The sequence below is a fragment of the Lepidochelys olivacea genome, assembly GCF_965140295.1.
Source record: "Lepidochelys olivacea isolate rLepOli2 genome assembly, chromosome: 4".
Taxonomy (NCBI): Eukaryota; Metazoa; Chordata; order Testudines; family Cheloniidae; genus Lepidochelys; species Lepidochelys olivacea.
The window spans coordinates 26,369,647-26,390,119 of NC_140414.1; the positions used below are offsets into that span (position 1 = coordinate 26,369,647).

General features: G+C 43.5%; 1 protein-coding gene across 2 annotated transcripts in view; it reads right to left on the minus strand.

Moving 5' to 3' along the window:
* Positions 1 to 6,643, minus strand: part of LOC311520137 (broad substrate specificity ATP-binding cassette transporter ABCG2-like) — a 31,735-nt gene extending 25,092 nt beyond the window's left edge. Inside the window, exon 1 of one of the 2 annotated variants that reach the window (XM_084627398.1) lies at positions 6,153 to 6,631. The gene's annotated coding sequence lies outside the window, so the exon portion shown is untranslated. Of the gene's footprint in view, positions 1 to 6,152 lie in introns of both variants that reach the window. The other variant, XM_084627399.1, reaches the window with a different exon arrangement.
* Between the last annotated feature and the right edge of the window lie 13,830 nt (positions 6,644 to 20,473).

Sequence of the window (20,473 nt, forward strand, 5' to 3'; positions counted from 1 at the left end):
TTGCTAACCAGGAGGATACACTGTATCTATACACATTTATTTAAGCAATTATATAGCTTAATTTACATTTATTCAGATTCTTAATTTTTACATTTTTTTTATTTTGTTAGAAAATGGTGAATGATGCATTCCCATTTATTAAATAATGATTGATGTTTTCTTGTGATTTGTGTCAAGGACGGATGGAAATTCAAATTCAATTAAAAATGCACACAACCAGCTGTTAAATTTTTTTTATTAAATAAATCTACCTTAAGAGTGAATGTTACATAAGAAAAATTGTTTATCAAAAATTTATGAAAGCATGTTTTGCAGTTCAAACTAACCAATTTATAAAACAAAGGAAATATTATAGAATGTGCAGTTAATGAACTCAAACAATTGTTCCCCATTATCATGTCCTTCAAGATTTTAGAAACAGTAGAACTCACCCTCTCACATCTAGTTTTTACTTGTAGATTGGAAGAAAACAAGCTTTCCTGCTTTTTCAGCTCCCAGTCAGTCTCTTAACTTTGAATGAACTAGTCATTGTAGTGAAATTGAATAAACAGAACTAAAGAAAATATTTTCTCTGCACCTGCAGAAGAGGCCACAGCTATCAAAAGCTGGTTTAGTACATCAACAAACTCTGGTTCCTGGTGCTTTGTCAGTGACTTCCACCAATTCAGTAGTTTGACTTCCTTTAAACCTTGGCAGCAAACAGTACTACTTAATATTATTTTTGTATTTAATTTAAATGATTTTAATAGATCGTAATAAGTTCAGGCCTTAACATAGGTTGTCGATTTCAAATTTAATTTTAAAAAGTTTTTTTAAAATAAACCCGTATTTAATTTCCATTCAAAATCCAATTTAAATTAAAATAATCTAATTTTAAATTTAAAAATGCAATTTTTTAATTTAAAAAATCATCTATTTTTATCTGCCCTGCAATCTATTATATTCACAAAGAGTAGGTCTGTGATCCAGACTTCTGCACTGAGAAATAGGACACCTGGAAGGGAATGATCATCCCCATCAGGAGCCAGATTCTCCATTCCTCTCCAGCTGTATGCGTAGCAGGAATTGGGGTAGGGAGAAGGTACAAAGTGCTTAGCCTGGCATCTGGTGCAAGCTGGAACTACTACAGCCCCCAGGAGACCATTCCACAACCATGACTAGCTGGAGTCCAGCATGCTCCAGCCATGCCTCCTTTCTCCTCCCACATGCTCTGATATGCCCCAGTGCACCCCCACACCAAGGGTGGCAAAGGGGTAGCATAGAGTCTTTCTGACATCTCTCTGTCTGCAGGATCTGTTCTGCCCAGTGTCTAGCTGCTTTATGCCAAAACAGCATAAAGAGGCCACAGTGCAACACAGAAGCTGACCCTAGATTTATTCTGTTCTGGTTTTACTACAGAGTGATGTGGGATCCTACAGAATTGAAATTACGTAACACCTGCTTCCTGTAATCTTTCCACTATTAAAGAGACATTTTCAAGGCAGTAGACCTAAAATAAGACCCACCATGCTTTGTTTTGATTCATGTTTGCTCTCAGGGTTATAGGACTCTTTCTTCACCCTATCTATCAGCTCTTTTCTTGTAAGCAGGTAGGCTGGTGCCTTTTGGGATAGGTTAATATGATGTCTGATTAAATTGTCTTGATCTGGAATTCCTCAAAGCAGCTTAATTTTTGGGCCTTAACCAATGCATGGTGGGCACAGAACCTTCCGATATTCTACAAGAATAGATGGGGAGGACTCTGAGTTACTAGTGAGAATTCTTTCCCAGGTGTCTGGCTGAGGGTTTTGCCCACATGATCAGGATCTAACTAATTGCCATATTTGGGGCTGGGAAAGAATTTTCCCCCAGGTCAGATTGGCAGAGACTCTGAGGGGTTTTTTCCTTCCTCTGCAGCATGGGGCACGGGTCTCTTGTAGGTTTAAACTAGTGTAATATGGTGGATTCTCTGTAACTTGAAGTTTTTAAACCATGATCTGAGGACTTCAGTAACTCAGCCAGAGGTTAGGGGTCTATTATAGGAGTGAGTGGGTGAGGTTCTATGGCCTGCAATGTGCAGGATGTTAGACTAGATTGTCACAATGGTTCCTTCTAACCTTAAAGTCTATGAGTCTAAGAAAGTATTTGATATTGTTGCTGTTTGTCAAGAAACCAGTGGAGCTATTAACACAGGCAACAGTGACCTCCCTGTCAGTGATAATATACCCAAGGGGCTGCTTTTGAGAGATAAGCCACATAGTTGTGTTCCTGAAGCTTTGACAGCACATGGGCTGCCTTGTAATCTTTACTGAAACCAGAGACATAAAGTGCAGCTTGCTTGTTAAAGTTGCTGCTGCCAGTGGCTGAAACAGATGTCTTTCTGAATGACACCCAAAGAGGCCTGGCACGATTGAGGTCTAGGGTTCTTCATAGTTGAGAATACATTTATACTATGTCTCTTGGGTGACCTTTTTAAAAGTGATGTTATGAAGATGAGGACACTCTCCCCATCTCTCCAGTGCACTAGGACAACAAGAAGATCTTAAAAGTATTTTGTGATATGAAAGTTCCTGTTGTTACAAAGCAACGGAAATAAAAATACCACAAAAAAATTAGAAAATTGTTTTAGGAGCAGAAGTGCTGTTCACTAAGGAGACTCCTCCTCCTGGCCTCAGCCATGCCGACTGAGAGCAACCCCTTAGCCACCAGGTGCGATATAGCAAGTTAAACCAACTTCCTGAGTTTCAGGAATTCCCCTACATCAAATGAATTCCCAGATGCCCTGGTTAGGATAGATCTCGGCCTCCTTAGCATGGCCAGAATGGCACAAAGTGACTAAAGCACAAGTTAGAATTTAGCCTGCCCTTAAATTTAAAATTGACTTTCCTGAGCTTGTATTGCTTTATCATGCAACATTACACCACTCTCAGAAATATAGGAAAACAAAATATGGAACATTTGGTGACATGTTGAATAAAACCCCTGTAAACCAGGGACACAACTCTGATCCTCTCCAATAAGGTAAGCAGAGAAAAGCACTCTTTAAGCTAACTGAAGGCCACCTTTTTGAAAACAAGACGTGACCTTGCACAGCTACATTTGTGCATACTTTTACTGCAGTTGACACACAATTGTTAAGTCTTAATTAATTCTAAAAAATAATTATTTTGCTGTTCCAGGTGATGTATCAGTCACAAATTAAAATCTGCACTACCCGCCTCTCTCCTCATCTGAGTCTTGTTATAACAAATCTTCCATTGTAGCAATTCCCTATGGGATAAATTGGTGTATCTCTAATCTTGTTCCAAAAGGCAATGAGCCACTAGCAGCAGTAAATAATATCTGTGCATGGTGGGCGGACTTTTCATTTGCTTTTGTTTTTTAGTATTTTTTCTATTAATAATGCAAACATTCACTGAGAGATTATATAGTTAATACTTTACTCAGCAATAGGAAGATTTTTATAGATCAGTAAGCCTCACCATGGAAAGATATGGGCAAGTTCCTTTTGATGTTTGCTTTGAGATAAGAGCAAAGGTTGTTAACATGCTTTACTATTACTTGTTTTCTCAGAGGGGAAGGTTTGTGTCATGTTATTTTGTGTCTGATTTGGCAGTCCTTTTGCAAGTAAAACTCCCAGAGAACAAAGAAATAGCAAAGAAAATATAAATCAAATTAATGCATATATGTGTAATGAAATTTCATTTCCAGTTCACAAAAAACTCTACAAACATATGCTCATCTACTTTAGGTTTTAATGGACAGATAAATATCCAATAAAACAATGTGTCACATCATCATGTATAGGCATCAACATACTATAGGTAAATAATCAGAATAAATTAGTTTGTGTTCAGAAGTATTTTTCCAGTATGATGAACAAAGGGGACCATATCATCATTATATCAACTTTGGTTAAAGTAAGTTATTTTCTCTGTAACTGAAATGTTACCCACATTGGTGAGCTATTCATGAATGGTACATGCTGTACTTGTTCTCTTTCAAAAAAATCTTCCTCGAACACTCATCCTTGCCATCAAGAAGTGAGTCATCAACAGCATTAATTCTTACCCCAGCACCTAATTTAGAAAAACCCAGTAGAAAACTCTTTGGCTCAAGCAGCAGCGTAGTCTCAGCAATATCTTCTATGGATTACTAATATTTCATACTTGATGGATGATCCCAGAATAAATCTAAAAAATCCTAGCTGAATACATTTACACTAGCAAGCTGATGACTTGTATTCATATGATGTAATGCTATAAATGGACTAATATAAGGGCAGCCCTTACAGATGTTTAAATCCCATTAGAATCAATGGGAGTTTTGTGTGAGTATTTGCTGAAGTACTGACCACACAATAGATAAATCACCCTATTTTCTATCACAACACATTATTGGACCTTTAGTGCTCCACTTATTTCATTACTCCATTTTTCTGTGTAACCAGGTTGTCCCCATTAAACCATCCTCAAGAAAGATTCTCGCTTTTCATACCTTCCACTGCATCCTTTCAAGGCAGAAGTTCAGTATCCATAATCTCTCTCAAACTATTGATCATATTACCAAGTCAGGAGACAAAATAATTTACTGGAAACATTTAAAATATTGGATCTTGATATTTAATCTTTCTTCTAACTGAACAGTAAAAATGCCCTCTTTAAAGAAATCAGCATATCTTTCTGTCCATAGATGCCATAACTTAAGGTGTTTTCCTCTTTGGGGTTTGCAAATGTTATTTAAGTGTGTAAATTCGGGTGCATACAGGCAGTTTTCCCATGCATTGTACGTTGACTTGTATAGTCCAAAGGCCTGATTCCCCTCTCACATACGCCAGGGTAAATCAGGAGTCATTGACCTGAAATCAATGAAGTTATATGGCTATCAAACCCACATGAGCCATGGCAGAACCAGGCCTGAGATTTTTAAAGCAACTTTACTAAAAATATTTGCCACCCTACGATATTTTATATTAACAAAGAGATTATGTGAACTCTTGTCTTAGCAATTTCCTACAGTAACCGACCGGCACTGGACAAGTTTTCTAAATCATAAAGGAAGAGCGCTTGTAGCTCAGAAATGAAATTGCAAATCGCAAAACCCAACAACACATATTTTAACTGGTTTTTGAAAGACCAACCAGTTTATTCGAGGTATTTTACCTCTTCAAACAAACACATCAAGAGCTAAAATTAACTAAGAATATATCGTTTTAGAGCCAAAATCAACTCTCGTTAGTGTTAATGGGTTTTCCAAAGGAAGCATGATCAAGCCCTTTTAAAAAGATCCTGATTTTCAACATCCCATAAACCTGCCAGCCATTCATTAGTTAAGCTGTTACTTCTCTTATTTATAATGGGTGCAAAGTTTAACTAGTGCAAACTGTCAGGTGAAATCCTCCATAAAAGCATATTGTAGCTGTACATTTTAGTTCTCTATATAAATACAAATACATGAAACGTATATATAAATCCTGTACTTTGTGCAATACATATGTACACAGAGCACAGACAGGTATATGTATGTACATATGCATATATTTATATAGGAAACCGGTGTGGTATATGTGGATTTATACACAGCACAATCCCCATTTTCATTAATGTTTTGGGGAAATTAAAATCATTTGTGTAAAAGGGGATTCAAGGATTCAGAAAATCAGATATGTTAACAGGTAACTGATATACCTGGGGATGTGTAACCTAGATTTAGAGAAAAATGGTATTGTGTACTAAACAGGTTTGGATAAATGAGCTCTTGTGTATGTATGTGTATTATATATGGTACATACACATACATCCAAACTTCTAAGCAAAATGAACTTGTTTCCCTCTCCATATTCTAGCTCTTGAGCTCTTTAACTATTCAGCCATCAGTCTTACATGAGTTTTCTCCTTAACTTAATAAAATACATTATTATTTTGGACATCTAATTTTGTTGGTAACTTAAATGCAGTGGGGAACTCCAGGCAAATCACAAAACATTTTCTTTCTCACTGTTGGTCAAACCAGCTTCAGAATCTAATTCATTAGTTGGTGGCAGAATAGCACTTCCACTATTGCTTTTCTCACCTCTCCTCTCCCTGGCACAGGGAAGGAAACCGGTCACTAAATTAGACAGTTTAAAAAAATACAATTCCATCAATAAGGTTGAAATGTCCCAGTTGACTTACCCAGTGGATCTCAGTCCGTGCAAAAGGCAGCGGCAGTGAAAAAGTTTACGGGTGATACAGACAGGTACTGGGAGTGCAGCTGGAATCAGGGGAAGAGCAGTGAGTGGCAAGTGTAGCAGTGATCCCAGCCTTTTATGCAGCTCAAAGGAAGGTGAAGTCTCACCAGTGGCTCATCAGGCTTTCTGTAATATCAAGGGCTAATCCACAGGAAACCCCTCCTTTCTCTTCCCCACAGAGCCTTGCAAAGGACAGTCACCTCCCCTCCTCTTTGCTGCTGAAATGAGAGAGGCTCTCAGTCCAGGGGCAGGGACAGAGGCACATGCAGCTCCTAATCTTAGCTGTTCTAGCTCAGGGTGCCACAAATGAACTAAAGTGCATTGGAGCAGGAATTCTGCAACATCTCATCCCCCCACAGTTTTGAGCCCAAGTTCAGTCGCTGCCAGTGGCAGTGTGCCTGAGGACACATCACCAAACAAAAGACACGCTAGTGTTGACTTTCTGACGTACTACAGCAGTGTCACCAACTGTGGACTCACAAAGATTCCACCAAATGGGCTAATTATTAGTATGTATTATGTGCCCACAATGCACATGGTACTGACTGCAACTCGTTGTGGGGTGTTTTCTCTACTCTGTCTACCAGCCCTTCTTCCCCAGTGCTGAACATATTGTACCTGTAAGTGTAGACAAGGCCAAACCATGTTCAATAGCATTTCAGTAACCATGGTTAAAACTAGATTGGAGCAAACCTGGTCACTCTTCCTGGTTAACCATCTCCAGGACCAGTGCAGTAGTACCTGTAAATGACACCTGTTGTCAATTCCTTGGTCTGGTGAAATGTGTGGGTCAAATGGTGCAAACTTCTTTCAGAGACTGTATGCAGTCCTCCAGATCTAGGACTGGATCCTCAGGTGTACTGGAACGCCATGTTATTTCATCTCTGTGTCCTCAGAACCTGGGGGCTACAGGGCTGCTCTAACATAAGCTGGCAGGAACAGTCCCCCAAGGGCCATTACACTGAAAGGGATAACCGGAACACAGCATGCTCAGGCCATACCTCCTCAAGCTGCCACATCTGTCTCACTCTAGAAGACCCCGTTCGTTGGCTTTGCACCACCAGGGGATTCTCTTGTGACAGAGAAATACCCAACTGCCTCTTCAGTCGAGTCCCCTTTATGCCACCACAGCAGTACAGAGGGGACTTAGCCTGTTGGGTATGAAATGTTATATTGTTCATGGTTTATTAAGTTACATGTGTGTATTAGACCCAATAATCAGTTTCTAAGGATATTGCAGCAATCCAAGATGGACTCTTGTGACACCATTTTGTGACCCCACTATGCACTGTCAGCTTGGCCTGGAAGTAACTGGATTAAACTGTTTTTTCCTGCCTCTCGGCGATCTCAAGGCCAAACCGCCTCAGACTGTTTCCCATCTTTCCCAGGAGCATACCATGTTTTCCTGCCACAAACTGTATAAAAGGACTGTAATCACAGACTGGTGGTGCAGTCCATCTTGGGTCTTCCTGGCACCAGCACACTATCGAAGAATACCATTCATTCCTGAGGTGAGAAGAAAGAGGAAGCCGCATTCCACCTTACTTGCTCCTGTTTCTGGGACCGTCAGCAACCAAAGGGTTCTCGGTCTATTTCTTCCATCCCAACGGTCATCGAGGGACTCTCCAGTGCTCCTCCTCTACGGGTTCCAGTTACTCACGGAGTGGAGGTCCTGGACTTCGCCACCACGGAAGTTCTGGGAATATAGTGAGACATAATAATTAGGTTTTTCTTAGTTGGGGTTACGTTTTCAATTGCCAGGGTGGGTTCTGTATTTTTGGGCCTGAGCTTTATGCTCATAGGAAGAGCTGCTGTGTCACTGGCTTTGTGTTTGTTTATATAGTTATTGCTCATTTACATTTATCCCTTCCCTTATCTGTAATTTATCCCTTAATACACTTACCTGTTGTTTTACCCTTATTTCTGGTCAGTCTTTATTATTTGTGCACATAGGGAAGAGGGAAGGAGATCTACACCAGTCCACCGGTGACAGATACGGCAGAGGGCGGGTCTGCTCTTCTGAGAAAAAGGAGCTTGTTTATACTCTGTTAACTACACCCATTTACTCAGTAAGCCCTGGTCTACACTAGGACTTTAGGTCGAATTTAGCAGCGTTAAATCGATGTAAACCTGCACCCGTCCACACAATGAAGCCCTTTATTTCGACTTAAAGGGCTCTTAAAATCGATTTCCTTACTCCACCCCTGACAAGTGGATTAGCGCTTAAATCGACATTGCCGGCTCGAATTTGAGGTACTGTGGACACAATTCGATGGTATTGGCCTCCGGGAGCTATCCCAGAGTGCTCCATTATGACCGCTCTGGACAGCACTCTCAACTCAGATGCACTGGCCAGGTAGACAGGAAAAGAACCGCGAACTTTTGAATCTCATTTCCTGTTTGGCCGGCGTGGAAAGCTGCAGGTGACCATGCGGAGCTCATCAGCACAGGTGACCATGTTGGAGTCCCAGAATCGCAAAAGAGCTCCAGCATGGACCGAACGGGAGGTACGGGATCTGATCGCTGTTTGGGGAGAGGAATCCGTGCTATCAGAACTCCGTTCCAGTTTTTGAAATGCCAAAACCTTTGTCAAAATCTCCCAGGGCATGAAGGACAGAGGCCATAACAGGGACCCGAAGCAGTGCCACATGAAACTGAAGGAGCTGAGGCAAGCCTGCCAGAAAACCAGAGAGGCGAACAGCCGCTCTGGGTCAGAGCCCCAAACATGCCGCTTCTGTGATGAGCTGCATGCCATTTTAGGGGGTTCAGCCACCACTACCCCAGCCGTGTTGTTTGACTCCTTCAATGGAGATGGAGGCAATACGGAAGCAGGTTTTGGGGACGAAGAAGATGATGATGAGGAGGAGGTTGTAGATAGCTCACAGCAAGCAAGCGGAGAAACCGGTTTTCCCGACAGCCAGGAACTGTTTCTCACCCTAGACCTGGAGCCAGTACCCCCCGAACCCACCCAAGGCTGCCTCCTGGACCCAGCAGGCGGAGAAGGGACCTCTGGTGAGTGTACCTTTTAAAATGCTATACATGGTTTAAAAGCAAGCATGTGAAAGGATTACTTTGCCCTGGCATTTGCGGTTCTCCTAGATGTAGTCCTAAAGCCTTTGCAAAAGGTTTCTGGGGAGGGCAGCCTTATTGCGTCCTTCATGGTAGGACACTTTACCACCCCAGGCCAGTAACACGTACTCGGGAATCATTGTAGAACAAAGCATTGCAGTGTATGTTTGCTGGCATTCAAACAACATCCGTTCTTTATCTCTCTGTGTTATCCTCAGGAGAGTGAGATATAATTCATGGTCACCTGGTTGAAATAGAGTGCTTTTCTTCAGGGGACACTCAGAGGAGCCCATTCCTGCTGGGCTGTTTGCCTGTGGCTAAACAGAAATGTTCCCCGCTGTTAGCCACAGGGAGGGGGGAAGGTTGAGGGGGTAGTCACGCGGTGGGAGGAGGCAAAATGCGACCTTGTAACGAAAGCACATGTGCTATGTATGTAATGTTAACAGCAAGGTTTACCCTGAAAGAGTGTAGCCACTGTTTTATAAAATGTGTCTTTTTAAATACCGCTGTCCCTTTTTTTTTCTCCACCAGCTGCATGTGTTTCAATGATCACAGGATCTTCTCCTTCCCAGAGGCTAGTGAAGCTTAGAAAGAAAAAAAAAATGCACTCGCGATGAAATGTTCTCCGAGCTCATGCTGTCCTCCCACACTGACAGAGCACAGACGAATGCGTGGAGGCAAATAATGTCAGAGTGCAGGAAAGCACAAAATGACCGGGAGGAGAGGTGGCGGGCTGAAGAGAGTAAGTGGCGGGCTGAAGAAAGTAAGTGGCGGGCTGAAGACAGGGCTGAAGCTCAAATGTGGCGGCAGCGTGATGAGAGGAGGCAGGATTCAATGCTGAGGCTGCTGTAGGACCAAACCAGTATGCTCCAGTGTATGGTTGAGCTGCAGCAAAGGCAGCTGGAGCACAGACTGCCACTGCAGCCCCTCTGTAACCAACCGCCCTCCTCCCCAAGTTCCATAGCCTCCACACCCAGACACCCAAGAATGCGGTGGGGGGGCCTCCGGCCAACCAGCCACTCCACCACAGAGGATTGCCCCAAAAAAAGAAGGCTGTCATTCAATAAATTTTAAAGTTGTAAACTTTTAAAGTGCTGTGCTTAAAGTGCTGTGTGGCATTTTCCTTCCCTCCTCCACCACCCCTCCTGGGCTACCTTGGTAGTCATCCCCCTATTTGTGTGATGAATGAATAAAGAATGCATGAATGTGAAGCAACAATGACTTTATTGCCTCTGCAAGCGGTGATTGAAGGGAGGAGGGGCGGGTGGTTAGCTTACAGGGAAGTAGAGTGAACCAAGGGGCGGGGGGTTTCATCAAGGAGAAACAAACAGAACTTTCACACCGTAGCCTGGCCAGTCATGAAACTGGTTTTCAAAGCTTCTCTGATGCGTACCGCGCCCTCCTGTGCTCTTCTAACCGCCCTGGTGTCTGGCTGCGCGTAACCAGTGGGAATATTGGTTTCGCTGAGGTCTAAGCGAGTCAGTAAACTGCGCCAGCGCGCCTTTAAACGTCCAAATGCACATTCTACCACCATTCTGCACTTGCTCAGCCTGTAGTTGAACAGCTCCTGACTACTGTCCAGGCTGCCTGTGTACGGCTTCATGAGCCATGGCATTAAGGGGTAGGCTGGGTACCCAAGGATACATATAGGCATTTCAACATCCCCAACAGTTATTTTCTGGTCTGGGAATAAAGTCCCTTCCTGCAGCTTTTGAAACAGACCAGAGTTCCTGAAGATGCGAGCATCATGCACCTTTCCCGGCCATCCCACGTTGATGTTGGTGAAACGTCCCTTGTGATCCACCAGAGCTTGCAGCACTATCGAAAAGTACCCCTTGCGGTTTATGTACTCGGCGGCTTGGTGCTCCGGTGCCAAGATAGGGATATGGGTTCCATCTATAGCCCCACCACAGTTAGGGAATCCCATTGCAGCAAAGCCATCCACTATGACCTGCACATTTCCCAGGGTCACTACCCTTGATATCAGCAGATCTTTGATTGCGTGGGCTACTTCCATCACAGCAGCCCCCACAGTAGATTTGCCCACTCCAAATTGATTCCCAACTGACCGGTAGCTGTCTGGCATTGCAAGCTTCCACAGGGCTATCGCCACTCGCTTCTCAACTGTGAGGGCTGCTCTCATCTTGGTATTCATGCGCCTCAGGGCAGGGGAAAGCAAGTCACAAAGTTCCATGAAAGTGCCCTTACGCATGCGAAAGTTTCGCAGCCACTGGGAATCGTCCCAGACCTGCAACACTATGCGGTCCCACCAGTCTGTGCTTGTTTCCCGAGCCCAGAATCGGCGTTCCACAGCATGAACCTGCCCCATTAGCACCATGATGCATGCATTGGCAGGGCCCATGCTTTCAGAGAAATCTGTGTCCATGTCCTGATCACTCACGTGACCGCGCTGATGTCGCCTCCTCGCCCAGTATCACTTTGCCAGGTTCTGGTGCTGCATATACTGCTGGATAATGCGTGTGGTGTTTAATGTGCTCCTAATTGCCAAAGTGAGCTGAGCGGCCTCCATGCTTGCCTTGGTATGGCGTCCGCACAGAAAAAAGGCGCGGAACGATTGTCTGCCGTTGCTCTGACGGAGGGAGGGGCGACTGATGACACGACTTACAGGGTTGGCTTCAGGGAGCTAAAATCAACAAAGGGGGTGTCTTTACATCAAGGAGTATTTCAGGCAGGACTTCACGGAGGGTTCCAATAAGAAATGGTGCACCTAAGTTATCGTTCTTATTGGAACAAGGAGGTTAGCCTGGCCTCTGATTGATACATGGCTAGATTTACCTCGCTGCACCTTCTCTGTGAGTGACTGCAGTGTGACCTAGAGGAATGAGTCCCCTAGACAGGGGAGGAGGCAAATGAGTACAAAACAAATCTGGTCTATTTCTTGTTTTGACCCACTCCATCTATCTTTTACATCTTTGGCTGGCAGCAGACGGTGCAGAAGGACTGCATTCCATCCACATCTCATGGCTGCCCGGCAGAAGATGATGCAATAGGACTGCTAGCCATCCTCATCTCTTGCCTGCCCGGCAGAAGATGATGCAATAGGACTGCTAGCAATCCGTATCGCCTGCCTGCTCACCATAAGATGGTTCAATAGGACTGACTGCAGGACTAAAGAGAATGACCTGGTCAAGTCACTCCAAATTTAGTCCCTGCGCCCATGTCTGCCCAGGTGCTCCCAGCCGACATGGCCAGGAGCACCTCGGACACGACGAGGACGACTACCAGTCGTATTGCACCGTCTGCTGCCAGAAGGCAATGGGTTGCTGCTACTGTGCAGCAAAGCCGTACCATGTCTGCCAGCACCCAGGAGACATAGGGTGATGGTTACCTGAGCGGGCTCCATGCTTGGCGTGGTATGGCATCTGCACAGGTAACTCAGGAAAAAAGGCGCGAAACGATTGTCTGCCCTTGCTTTCACGGAGGGAGGGAGGGAACGGGGGCCTGACGATACGTACCCAGAACCACCCGCGACAATGTTTTAGCCCCATCAGAGTGCTCCATTGTGACTGCTCTGGACAGCACTTTCAGATGCCCGATTGTTTGCCGTTGCTCTGACGCCGGGAGGGGCGACTGAGGACACGGCTTACAAGGTTGGCTTCAGGGAGCTAAAATCAACAAAGGGGGTGTCTTTACATCTAGGAGTATTTCAGGCAGGACTTCACGGAGGGTTCCAATAAGAAATGGTGCACCTAAGTTATCGTTCTTATTGGAACAAGAAGGTTAGCCTGGCCTCTGATTGATACATGGCTAGATTTACCTCACTGCACCTTCTCTGTGAGTGACTGCAGTGTGACCTAGAAGAATGAGTCCCCTAGACAGGGGAGGGGGGGAAGCAAATGAGTACAAAACAAATCTGGTCTATTTCTTGTTTTGATCCACTCCATCTATCTTTTACATCTTTGGCTGGCAGCAGACGGTGCAGAAGGACTGCATGCCATCCACATCTCATGGCTGCTCGGCAGAAGATGGTACAGTACGACTGCTAGCAGTCCGTATCGCCTGCCTGCTCACCATAAGACGGTTCAATAGGACTGACTGCAGGACTAAAGAGAATGACCTGGTCAAGTCACTCCAAATTTAGTCCCTGCGCCCATGTCTGCCCAGGTGCTCCCAGCCGACATGGCCAGGAGCACCTCGGACACGACGAGGACGACTACCAGTCGTATTGCACCGTCTGCTGCCAGAAGGCAAGGGGTTGCTGCTACTGTGTAGCAATGCCGTACCGCGTCTGCCAGCACCCAGGAGACATAGGGTGACGGTTACCTGAGTGGGCTCCATGCTTGCCGTAGTATGGCGTCTGCACAGGTAACTCAGGAAAAAAGGAGCGAAACAATTGTCTGCCCTTGCTTTCACGGAGGGAGGGAGGGAACGGGGGCCTGACGATATGTACCCAGAACCACCCGCGACAATGTTTTAGCCCCATCAGGCATTGGGATCTCAACCCAGAATTCCAATGGGCAGCGGAGACTGCGGGAACTGTGGGATAGCTACCCACAGTGCAACGCTCCGGAAGTCGACTCTAGCCTCGGTACTGTGGAAGCGCTCCGCCGAGTTAATGCACTTAATGCACTTAGAGCATTTTCTGTGGGGACACGCACACTCGAATATATAAAACCGATTTCTAAAAAACCGACTTCTATAAATTCGACCTTATTCCGTAGTGTAGACATACCCTAAGAGTTATCTTGGCTCCCCTTTGAGATAACAAGCCTGGGCTAAGGAGCTGGACCCTGGTGATCAGATTTGCCCTATAGATGACTGCAAAACTAAGCTTGAGTGTCCAAAGCTGGCTCTTCAGAGTATTAAAACACCATCTCCTTTTTACCATTGTAGGTGTGTCATCCAAGAAATACAGCCATGTTCTTAAGTTAGTTCTTCAATATTCTGCTTCAAAGTCAAGTCCCTAAGAGAAGGAGTCTCATAAGTGATTAGGCTGGGCCTACAAATACAGGGGGTATCTTTTCCCTGTGAAGTGTGTCTTGGTGCCTGAAATCAGTCATACCTGTCCTCCGAAGTTAGCAGCATCCAACATGTTTGAAAGTTGCTTGGACAAAATAGCTGGTTTACTTGCCCATATTTTCAAAGCATTCAAGGAGATCCACTACTCTGAGATTATTCATCTGAATTTTATTATCAAGCTCTTTGACAAGATTAACAGCCCCTTAATTAGTTTATTGATCAAAATCATTCCTGTTGAAAGTATGACACACACAAATATAAACTAGGGACTTTTTCAGTAAGAATGCTTTTTTTGCTTTCTAAAATAGAAACAAAACCAGGGACTTTTGTCAGCCCTTGAGATGTTAGATAAGATTTATACATTTTCTAAAGAGACATTTTCACTTTTAAGTAAATATAAAGTATTTCTAGAAGAACAACCCAGTCGAGAAAATGCAGATTGGTGATACGTCTAGCTTTCTTGGATATATATATACACCTTGGGCACATGCGTATATCATCATGTATGCAATACCTTTCTCACCTGTTCCACTCTTTATTTTATTAATTAATTTTGATGTAAATAATTTTGTATAAAGATAGCTATACAAGGCTCTGGGCCCTCCAACACTCAATTAATATTAGGTATAGACCCAGCAGAATTAAACAATCAGACAAGGACTCAGCCAGCCAGCCACCTATGAAAAAGTTCCTATTCACCCCTTCATCATTCTGGGAACATACCTGCAGCAGCCCTCTCCAAACCCCAATCAACCTGATGTCTTTTTCAGCATGCCAGGAAGGTCCCAAATCTGGGCTTTCTCAGACTAAGAGGGGGAACAATCTCCAGAGTCCTGACTCCCCCAACTCCCCCAGACAGTTACTGCTCTTATTATCATTTAGTGAAGACTATTCTGCGAAGACATTTGATTTTAAGTCATTTAATCATAGACAGCCAGAATAGAGTATACACATTTTTCAAGATGCTCTGTCACAAAGCCCTACTGAAATCCATGTCAAAACTCCCATTGACTTGAATTTTGCAGGATCAGGCCCATAGTGCTGTTCTGCTCAAAACAGCGACTGCAAAAATGGCATTGTCGGGTTGAATTACTCAGCGTCTCTCTATAATGTCCCTTTATATTTGCTCCGTTTACAAATGAAAGGATGTTTTTTCTAACTGCCGGTCCTGCAAACAGAGCCTGGGCTCATCCTTGAGCATCAGCATCCTTAACAAAGGTTCTGCCGGCCATGTGTTATCCTCAGATACACTTGTCGTGACTCCAATATCTTCATATTATGCCCTCAGTGAAAACTATCTGTATATCGCTAGAAAGCCGAACTGCTCTGCTGTTCTCCCAGCTAAGAATGCATGACAGACACTCATAAAACAATAAAAATATATTTCTAAGAGTATAAGCATATCATAAAAACAGATGGCGAACTTGAGTAACAAGTTAGATGAAGGGTTTGACCTTTCAGACCAGCACTTTATGATCATCTGCCAACTCCATTACACAGCAAACTCATTTCCTCCTGCAGCACAACACAGTCATGTAACAGACCCTGGGCCCACTCATGTTCCCTTCACATAAAACTCCTGCAGAAGTCTTGCGTGAGTCGGATGAGTAGGGCATGGCCCCTTGCAATGGCATTCATAGACCTTATGCTGCAATGGTCACTAAGGAGTTCATGGCCAGAACTGCTACTCCCCGACCTGTGGCTCATTATTTGACTATCAAAAGCTGTGATAAAAAACTGCAGCTCAGGCAGAAGTGGGCTGCTGCCAGAGAGGCAAGGGAGCACCCCAGCAGAGAGCTGGCAAGGAGCTGCTTTCGGAACAGACCCAGAAACCACTGGGGAGAGGTTGCTGGGAAACAGTTAAAAGGGACTGGATTTTCTGCACCTTGTCAGGCCCCTGGGAGGATTACAAATCAGGGATTGAAGAGTAGCTGGCATAGGCAGGCATGCTGGAACAATTTTTATAGTGGGGGTGCTGATGATGGAAATCATGTATTTGGTGTTTGTTATTACTGCTTCAAGCCAGGGAGTGTGGCAGCATCCCCAACATCCCTAGTTCTAGCACCACTGGGTACAGGCCAGATGACCCCCAGAATGGGGTCTTAAAGGACCAATGAACCTTAAATAGTCCCTTAGGGGGAGGGAACAAGCCCTCTCTCATCTCTGTATCAGATGCTGTCATGCTAGACAACGTTTCGTAACAGTTTTTCAGCAGCCTCCATGTCTCATTTAACACTAACTATTATAAAAGGGCGTTGTCTTAAGTATCGACAATATTGTTTGGCAAGAGTCCATACACACATGCCCTGACACTCTACTATGAACCTTCTCAGGTCATCCTAGATGTTGTATGCACTGTTACTGCATTCACTATTCCTGAATCTTTGTCTGGTTAAAGATACAAAGAGCTCCAGTTTGTTTTTACTTATGCCTTGCATTTTGGAGGTTAGTAAAAAAGACAAAATCAAAAATTGGCAGAGGGAGGCGAGTGGCTCACTCGGGTGGTGGGACTGGTAATAAGCAGGACTGGAAGTATGTTGTTGTGAACCGTGGAAGAAGCCAGGGGGCTTGGTTCACTTACACTGATATGAATCAGGAGTAACTCCACTGAAGTCCAGGGAGTCAGTGATCAAACTGGGAAGGGGAGACTGGCCAATCAGTTCTGACCTGTGCACTTACATTGGATACACTTGTAAGGACAAAAATAAGTGGTGCTGAGTTCCCTCAACTCCCACTGATTTCAGTGGGAATGGAGGCCACTGAGTGGCTTGCAGGATTGTGCCCATAATCAGACTCTTCATCACCCACTCAGAAGCCAGATTTCCTACTGTTCATTTGGGGTGCACATTTTCCTCACCCCTCAAAATCACTCCCCCAAATAGTTGCTTAGTGCAATCAGTATTAAAGGGGAAACATGCAGTCACAGTGGTGTTTCTAAGCCCCATTTCATACATAGCATGAAAATAACGATACAGATAAAAACCGCAGCAGGAAAAGTGACCCTGAAAGTCCCATCCCTCAGTTGTGTTGTTAAAGATATTGCTTACCAAACACTGAAATGTTTGTCACATGTCATTTGCAACACCCCTCTCCATGCTGCCTATCTTATCTTTACTCCCAGCTGGCTGGCTTCCCTAGAAAAAAAGCCACAGAAAGGTAGTTACACCCCACTGTCCAACTAACACTGTATTCACTGGGAGACTTCACTAATGGAAAAGGTGAAAGGGACAGTGCAAATTTTATTTTTAATCATTTCTATTCCGGTAATTTTCTAACATATCTGCCCTTTAGGACTATGACTCATGTATTTTTTTTCCTTTGCATCTTTAAGTTGTTTTAAAGACTCTTCTCTCCCCTGCTTTTGTTTGTGTGGGTCACACATCAGGGAGTGCCTGGGGGTAGGGGGCCTAACACCAGCAGCAGCAGATTTCCATCACATTTCTGGATGTTCATCTGTTAGAAGAGAAACAGCTGCAGCTTCTTCCTCGTCCTCCTTCCCTGCAGCCCTTAGCTGCTTGCAGCCTGCTTCCCAGACTCGGTGATTCTGAATCTGAGCTTGCCTGAAATTTGGGATTGTTCAGATTGGGATTCCAGTCCATTCTCCTTGTAGATATATGATCAAGTCATGAGGTTCAGATCCAGTTCCAAATATCCCCAATATTCAGGGGGTTGGATCCAGGGGTTTGGATCCAGAGGATTCTAGGTTAGGTCCATATATCAATGGATGTATTATAACCTCAGGCAGGATTCCTTCAAATACAGAGCCACTGATTTACATATCTTTAAAGACAGGTCTGAGTATTACACGTAAAAAAGTGTTAGGAGATATGAGGACAGGACATTGGGGGAGAGCTGGGGTACAATTTTGGAAACAAATATATGCCAGATTTCTGTGCATATTTATATTAGCTGCATTTTTACAATCATCACACATTTTAATTAGCACAGCACTGTGCTCTTTAATAAAGAAGTTTAGAGCAGGTCTGAGAGCTGCTGATAAATTAATGCTGACACCGTGGTGCTGCTAAGGGTACTTACTCTCCTGTTTCTTTCCATTTTGGAGCCAGGATTCTCTTTTAATTGAATCGTGTGTCCTCTTGTGGTCAAATATAAGTATTAAGTTAACACATCTGACCATGTCTTTGTGGGGAAAATACAGACAAGCACAAACACTTCATCATGCATTTTATTTCAGAGATTAAAAAGGTTTAAATTCAGAATTCATGTTTTCAGCATTATTGGTGCAATTAACAGTCATGCTTTTTCCTGTATCTATATTTATTTATAGAGATGTTAAAGAAACACAGTTAATCTGCATAGGCCACAACATTGACCTGACATTAGAAAGGTAAATAGCATGCAACAGTCCTGAATAATGGATGTACCTGGGCTCTATAGATAGTAATCCCTGAGTCTGATCAGATAAAGCTTCAGCACTCTTAAATTGGAAGCCAGCTCAAAGTTTGACATTGATACTGCAGTGACTTGGGATCAGGGAAATGAAAAGACCTAACAGATGGAGACCTTGACAGACAATGCATGGTTGCTAAGACTGAAATCAAAGAACTGTTTCCTTCACTCTCTATGTTCCCTCCAGGGAGAGAAAAACTTCCCCTTCATTCTCTGAAACTGTACTTTGTGGTGAGCCAAGTTTTGAGTGGCTGTTAGGAGAAATTACTAATGCCAGAGCTTTGTTAGCACAGAGGTAGGTTCATTATGGAGCTGACTCCAGTACTGACACTAAGAGCAAAAGATATCTTTATATTTTTTAGCCAGAGCCTAACCTGTTAAAGCCTTTTTAAAATCTACATGGCCAGCCCATCACCTTATAGGCATGGACAGATCTATTATAGAAAAATGGCTATTGTAGAATAAAATGGCTCCATTCCATTTAAATGGCAAAAGTCTTTAAGAGGGAAAGTGTTGTACAGATCTCTGAGCTCTTAGTATCTCCTAATTATGGATATAGATGTTCTATATCACTCTGGAAATTCTCTCGGGTCTGTTTCTTTAGTCCTCTGCTGGCTTTTTCTCTGCATTTTAAATACTTGTGATTTTCTCTTTTTCCAAACTTCTTTTACTCAATTTGTTCATGAAGAGTCATTTACCATGTCAGAACATTGCATTATTAATTATTTATATTATCTGAATTATTGTAGTCCCTAGGAACCCCAGTCATGGACCAGGACCCCATTGTGCTGGGTGCTGTACAAACACGGAACAAATAGACAATCCCTGCCCCAAAGAGCTTACAACCTAAGTATGAGACAAGAGACAACAAATGGAGACAGACAGATGGGGAGTACAAGGAAACAATGAGACAATATTGGTCCATATGTTAGGCAGTGGTCTCAGCACATCACCAGCCTAGCTGTTATGAAGTTTTTTGTAGGCATTATAGCAAAGGAGAGTTGTAAGGAGGTTTTTGTAGGAGGATAATGAGTTAGTTTTGCAGATGGTTATGGGGAGCTTCTCCCAGGCATGAGGGGTAGCATGGGAGAAAGCACAAAAGTGCTACTTATCATAGAATCGTTGAAGTGTAGGACTGGAAGGGATCTCGAGAGGTCATCTAGTCCAGTCCCCTGCACTCGAGGCAGGACTAAGTATTGTCTAGATCATACCAGACAGGTGTTTGTCTAACCTGCTCTTAAAAAATCTCCAATGACAGAGATTCCACAACCTCCCTAGGCAATTTATTCCAATGCTTAACTACCCTGGCAGTTGTGAAGTTTTTCCTAATATCCAATCTAAACCTCCCTTGCTGTAATTTTAGCCCATTGCTTCTTGTCCTATCCTCAGAGGTTAAGGAGAACAATTTTTCTTCCTCCTCCTTATAAGAACCTTTGATGTACTTGAAAACTGTTGTCATGTTCTCCTCTCAGTCTTCTCTTGTCCAGACTAAACAAACCCAATTCTTTCAATCTTCCCTCATAGGTCATGTTTTCTAGACCTTTAATCATTTGTGTTGCTCTCCTCTAGACTTTCTCCAATTTGTCCACATCTTTCCTGAAATGTGGACACAATGCTCCAATTCAGGCCTAATCAGCGCGGAGTAGAGTGGAAGAATTACTTCTTCTGCTAATACATCCCAGAATGATGTTTGCTTTTTTTGCAACAGTTTTACACTGTTAACTCATATGTAGCTTGTGATCCACTATGATCTCCAGGTCCCTTTCTGCAGTACTCCTTCCTAGGCAATCATTTCCCATTTTGTAT